Raw genomic sequence first — 7,082 nt, forward strand, 5'->3', positions numbered from 1 at the left:
AGTAATTTCATCATCAAATACTATTGTTGTAACTTATACTTAATATAAACTATTTTATTTTATTATACCGAATATAATTATTAAGAATAATTTTTTTTGTCAAGTTACACCTTAATATATACACATACACCTCTCTCCTTTCCTCCCCTCCTCTATCTGTCTATCAGTTCTGTATAACTATTTTCTAGTCATATCTAAGATTTAAATTTGGTACACTTCTTAAATTAACTATACATAGATACCGCTAGAGTAAGCCTTGCAGTTTATTATTACAATATTTAAAAAACTATCTTTAAAAAAAAAAAAGATAGACAACTTAAGAAAATATAAACTTTATCAAATCCATTTTTAATAGGTGGGTGCTCACATACATGTCCATATGATACATAGATTTTTTTGTGGTATTATTAAAAAAAAATAGAAAAAAGAAGGATCCACAAAATATATATATATATATCAAAGTATCTTCTTTTTACCTATACGGTATCCTCCAACCAACCCGATAGGCAAATGACTAATCTATCGTGGGTCGGAACTCTATTTAAAGATTTGTCGCTAACCAATAAATTGCTACATGCATAAGACGAAATTCAAACTCCCAACACTTACTTAAGCAAATTAGCTAATAAGCTAATCACTGAATCAACCCAACTTGATTAGTATCTTCCTTTTTAATAAGCCTAAAGTCTCATCATTTAAATTTCATGCTAGGCCTGCTAGTGTGATATGGCCCAAAAAAGAGTTGGCCCAACTTATTCATTGTGATTGAAGGTTCCCAAACAGTGATATATATATATGAGAAAATCTAAGGACCAGTATTTTTATTAAAATCTGACCCGTATTTAACCATCAAAAGAAAAATGATTAATTCTATATTATTAGATATTATCTCACACCATTAAAAATATTGATGATGGCTAATTAATGGTTAAATATCACAAATTTTGCTGGCCGTAACACTCCTCTGTATATATATATATTGTTGAAACACTTTAAATGATATTATAAAATATATCATTAAATGTTAACAATTGTGATGTCTTATGTAGAGCATCTTTTGTATTGAATGATGGGTAGAGGTAGATATATATGAGTATCGAAGTTATTTATTGAATTTGTAAGTGCTCAAAGTGAGTGATGGGAGAATATGAAGCATGGTCTAAAAGAGAAGACAAAAGAAGAAATAGAATTGCATGCACCCAAATGCATAAGAAAAAAGAACGGGACAAGAGGGGCAGATCCAAACCGACCAATGGAAACATGTCCGTGTTTAAACGAAATTCAAGACGAAAACGACCCTTCATTTCAGCAAAATCAATGTGGCTTCTTTCTTTCGGTGTAGAGTACACATCACGCGGTTGAGTTCAATTCTCGATCACCATTGTAGATGGATATATACTACCATGCATGCAGGCCCAGATTTAGAAATTGACTATTGAGACCTCCTATTGCTTTTTTTAACTCTCTTAGCTTCTTCACTTTTATCATATTCTAAACCGTCAATTTCCTTTGTCTCAAACATTTTTCTCGAAATTGAAGGCAACGAACTAGTTTATTCAAATAGCTAACTCAAAAATGAAAGATGTATTACTCTTATAAATTATTTAGAGATTATATTCTTGAAACATCTAAGATTTGTAATAATCATATCATTTTTCTTTGCTCTAATTTCTTTTGTTCATTAGTTCTGATAAAAGAAAAGAGGAAACTTATATGCAAATGTAATAATATTATAATGGACAATATTACTATGCGTTATAACTTTAAATAAAGGATAAAAATGATTTTTTTTATAATAAAAAAATTATATTCAATACACACGTTATTTACAAATTTAATAATTGTCGTTAGAACTCATTAGCAAAATTAGAACAAAAGAAATGATATGGTTATTACAGATTCACATCTTTCAAAAATATAATCTTTAAATAATTTATAAATATGATATATCTATTAACTATTTGGAATTTCTAACCACAGACTAACTGGCAAGTACACCGGGTCGTACCAAGTAATACCTCATGTGAGTGAGGGTCGATCCCACGAGAATTGATAGATCAAGCAACAATGATTGATTGATTGGCTTAGTTAGGCAAACAGAAAATAGTGTTTGAGAGTTCAAAAGCATTAATTAATAAATTTAGATGTTTGAAGACAGGCAGGTGAATAAGTTGGGAATAAAATATTGAGAAACAGTTAAAGTTTTAGAGTTATCTATTTTTCGGATTGACTTTTCTTATTAATTTATTTTAATCATGTAAGATTTAATTCATGGCAAATTATATGTGACTAGACCTTAATTTCTTAGACCTTTCTAGTCTCCTCTAAAATTCACTAACTGCCAATTCCTTAGTCAATTAATTTCAATTAGAAGCTTCATGATCAAATTCCAGTTTATATGCCACAAAAACTCTAATTACCCAAAAACAAAAGGATTATATGTCACGTATCCCGTTAAATCCAGATAATTAAAATTTAGGAGAATATGTTTTCAAGTTGTTGTTCAAGTAAAGAGCTTTTCGAAGTTATACAAGAACTCAAATAGAAAGAGGGTCATACTTCCGTTCTACCCAAATTCATAAGATAAAGAGCGAAAACAATTCTTAAATATAAATCAATACATGAATTAAAATAGAAAAATCAATAAAATCAATCCATACAAATAGACAGAGCTCCTAACCTTAACAGTGGATGTTTAGTTGCTCATTTTTTCATAGAACAATAAGGATTGTAAATTGGAATGGAATAATGTTTTGTTTTAAATGTTGTGTTGGAACCCCCTGTTGGAATCCCCTTTTATAACTAATCCTAATTAATTTAAAAATTATCTTTTTAAAACTTAAAATAATAACTTTTCCTAAAAATAATATTTGAATTTAAATTAGAATTAATTAACAAGTTTTCAGTTGATGGGTGGGGACCACTCGTTTTGTCCATTCTGCAGCTTCTAATCTGTGTTTTCTGGGCTGAAAACTGGGTCAAAACAACCCAGAAATAGCCCCCAGCATTTTTCTGCGTTTTCTGCACGTGACGCATGTCACGCGTATGCGTCAGTCACGCGTACGCGTCGAGGGTCTTTTCCGCAAGTCACGCATACGCGTCAGGTATGTGCACACGTCGCTGAGCAACTTTGCTTTTCACGCGTACGCGTCAGGTACGCGCACGCATCGCCATGAATAACTCCAAATCACGCGTACGCGTCAGGCACGCGCACGCGTCGCTCCTCGCTGGTCAGCTTCATGGTTTCTTCTCTTTCTCTGCAGAAACTCCATCAAATCCATCCGAATTCTACCTAAAGTAAATAAAATTGCACAAGATTCAAAATAGCATCCATAATGGCTAAAAGATAATTAATTCTTGATAAAACTCCACAAATTAGATGTAAATTCACTAGGAAAAGATAGGAAAGATGCTCACGCATCACAACACCAAACTTAAATTGTTGCTTGTCCTCAAGCAACCAAAACTAATATAAGCTTAGGATGTGAATTTGCATGAGAATGAGAGTTCGATTAAGCTCATGTCTTTTCTTATAGCTTAATCGCCTGAGGTGTTCAGTTTCTGTGATAAAATAGCTGCATGATCAGTAAAATAGTAAAAATTCAATAAAACTTAAATAAGTAAGAAAACTACTACTACGCAAAATAACTAAGGATACGAAATTATCGGGTTGCCTCCCGACAAGCGCTTCTTTAACGTCACTAGCTTGACACTTGATTATTGAAGTTTCTTCCTCTTCTTCCAGTTAGTTAAAAGAAATGTCTCCAACGGGGGAGAGGTGAAAATTAGTGCCCCCTGATATAAATTCCTCCTAACAAGCTTTCTTTTATTGTGATTAGCTTGATTCACCTTGCTTGTTGGGGTAGAGGTTGGATTATTTTTTTCTGACCTTTTCTTCTTCATGGATATTTTATTCTGTTTCTTGGTCACAATCCCCTTTTCAGTGCTTCCCTTGGTTATCTTCACTTCTTTGATTTCAACATGTGGGTGTTGTGTGATGGTTAAAGTGTACCCTTCATCAAGAACTTCTTGAATTGGTGGTTCAATAAACTCACCCTCCATGCCACTCTCTGCTTCATTGGAGTATAAATTTCCATAATTGTTTTCATCCCTTACAACCTCCTTTGTTTGTGCATCTTCCTCCTTTGTTGGTGCATCTTGTCCCTTTGTTTTTGCATCTTCCTCTTCTTCCATGTGTGAGGGTGGAAAGTTCTCTAATTCACTGGAGTATAAACTCCTTTGATTGATTTCCTCACTTTCTTCCATAGGATCTTGCATTATATCTCTTGGGAAGGAATTTGCTTGCTCCTCTTCCTGTGACTTGATAATCGACTGCACATGTTTCTCTATATTTTTGACACTTGTCTTTATATCATGTATGTATTCTTTCATGAGAAGCTCAAGATCTGATAGTATTTGAAATGAATAAGGAGATGGTGGCTCTTGATATGAATAAGAAGGAGGTGATGATTCTTGATAAGAGTAAAAAGATTATGGTTCTTAGTATAGATAGGGAGATAGTGGCTCTTGATATGGGTAAAAAGATGATGGTTCTTGATATGGATAGAGAGGTGGTGGTTCTTGGTAGTTGGAACATGGAGCACTGAAGTTTCTTTGGTTTTGACTTTGCCAACCAAAATTTGGGTCGTTCCCCCATCCACAATAATATGAATCACTACTCGGGTGTGAGTAGTAACACATATGATCTCTCTCCATTATTTTTCCTTAGCACAAAACACCAAACAGAATTAAACGCACCATGTGGTAAACAGGAAAGCAAAGAAGAAAGAACAGAATTCTAAAAATTAAAATAAGAAAAAATAAAATAAAACTAACTAGGAAACACCAAACTTAATTTCAGAAATTAAAAAAAATATTAATGCTATTTATTTATAATTTTTTTTCAAAAATAATAAAACAAAATTTTAAATAAAAATAAAATTAAAATGCCTAATCTAAGCAATCAAACAACTAATAGTTGTTAATCACAGTCAATCCCCAGCAACGGCGCCAAAAACTTGGTGCGGAATTTCTAACCACAAACTAACCGGCAAGTGCACCGGGTCGTACCAAGTAATACCTCATGTGAGTGAGGGTCGATCCCACGAGAATTGATGGATCAAGCAACAATAATTGATTGATTGGCTTAGTTAGGCAAACAGAAAATAGTGTTTGAGAGTTCAAAAGCATTAATTAATAAATTTAGATGTTTGAAGACAGGCAGGTGAATAAGTTGGGAATAAAATATTGAGAAATAGTTAAGGCTTCAGAGTTATCTATTTTTCGGATTGACTTTTCTTATTAATTTATTTTAATCATGTAAGATTTAATTCATGACAAACTATATGTGACTAGACCCTAATTTCTTAGACCTTTCTAGTCTCCTCTAAAATTCACTAACTGCCAATTTCTTGGTCAATTAATTCCAATTAGAAGCTGCATGATCAAATTTCAGTTTATATGCCACAAAAACTCTAATTACCCAAAAATAAAAGGATTATATGTCACGTATCCCGTTAAATCCAGATAATTAAAATTTAGGAGAATATGTTTTCAAGCTGTTGTTCAAGTAAAGAGCTTTTCGAAGTTATACAAGAACTCAAATAGAAAGAGGGTCATACTTCCGTTCCACCCAAATTCATAAGATAAAGAGCGAAAACAATTCTTAAATATAAATCAATACATGAATTAAAATAGAAAAAGCAATAAAATCAATCCATACAAATAGACAGAGCTCCTAACCTTAACAGTGGAAGTTTAGTTGCTCATGGTTCAGAGAAAAATAAGGATTGTAAATTGGAATGGAATAATGTTCTGTTCTAAATGTTGTGTTGGAACCCCCTGTTGGAATCCCCTTTTATAACTAATCCTAATTAATTTAAAAACTATCTTTTTAAAACTTAAAATAATATCTTTTTCTAAAAATAATATTTGAATTTAAATTAGAATTAATTAACAAGTTTTCAGTTGATGGGTGGGGACCACTCGTTTTGTCCATTCTGCAGCTTCTAATATGTGTTTTCTGGGCTGGAAACTGGGTCAAAACAGCACAAAAATAGCTCCCATCATTTTTCTGCATTTTCTGCACGTGACGCATGTCACGCGTACGCGTCAGTCACGCGTACGCGTCGAGGGTCTTTTCCGCGAGTCACGCGTACGCGTCAGGTACGCGCACGCGTCGCTGAGCAGCTTTGCTTTTCACGCGTACGCGTCAGGCACGCGCACGCGTCGCTCCTCGCTGGTCAGCTTTATGGTTTCTTCTCTTTCTCTGCAGAAACTCCATCAAATCCATTCGAAAGCTACCTAAAGTAAATAAAATTGCACAAGATTCAAAGTAGCATCCATAATGGCTAAAAGATAATTAATTCTTGATAAAACTCCACAAATTAGATGCAAATTCTCTAGGAAAATATAAGAAAGATGCTCACGCATCACTATTCTTTTTGTAGATACTTCCTTTATGTGTTGTTGGATTATCTAACCTGGATCTTTCTGGTTTTGCCTTTTGTAGAAAAATAAAAATTTTAAAATCATTTCTTTTTTTGAGGAGCACATATTTTCTTATAATCATATAAGTATTGATGATGTTTCTCTTAAAAAATATTTAGAGGTGCTTGCCCGAGGAGGTATCCAGAGCGCAGGGGTGTGCTCCGCCCTCCTAAAATAATTGGAGGCAACTCCATTTAGCTCTATTCAGAGGAAAGTGACCGATCTCCAAGCTAAGGTTACTTCCCTTCGGAAGATCAAGTCAGAGTTGGAAGCCGAGAATCAAGAGACTCCGTGAGAGGGTGAAGCAATCCAAGGCTGCTTGTGGCTTGGCCGAGGGGTTGCTGAAAAAGGCCAAGGAGAGTTATACCCGTGTCTTCGGGGAGAAGCTGGATATAAAGGAGGACATGGCTAATTATGTGAGAGAGAGCAGTATGTTATTCTGGAGGAGTCAGTGGCTGTGGGAATGGACGAGTTGATAGAGAACCTAAAGGATCAATTCCAAGTTCTAGCTCCTGAGGTCGACCTTTCTCCCATTGACCTTGACAAAGTCGTGATTGATGGGAGAATTGTTTACTCTAAGGCCGAGTTCACTC

Source organism: Arachis ipaensis, chromosome B09, assembly GCF_000816755.2.
Source record: "Arachis ipaensis cultivar K30076 chromosome B09, Araip1.1, whole genome shotgun sequence".
In the NCBI taxonomy this organism is placed as follows: Eukaryota; Viridiplantae; Streptophyta; class Magnoliopsida; order Fabales; family Fabaceae; genus Arachis; species Arachis ipaensis.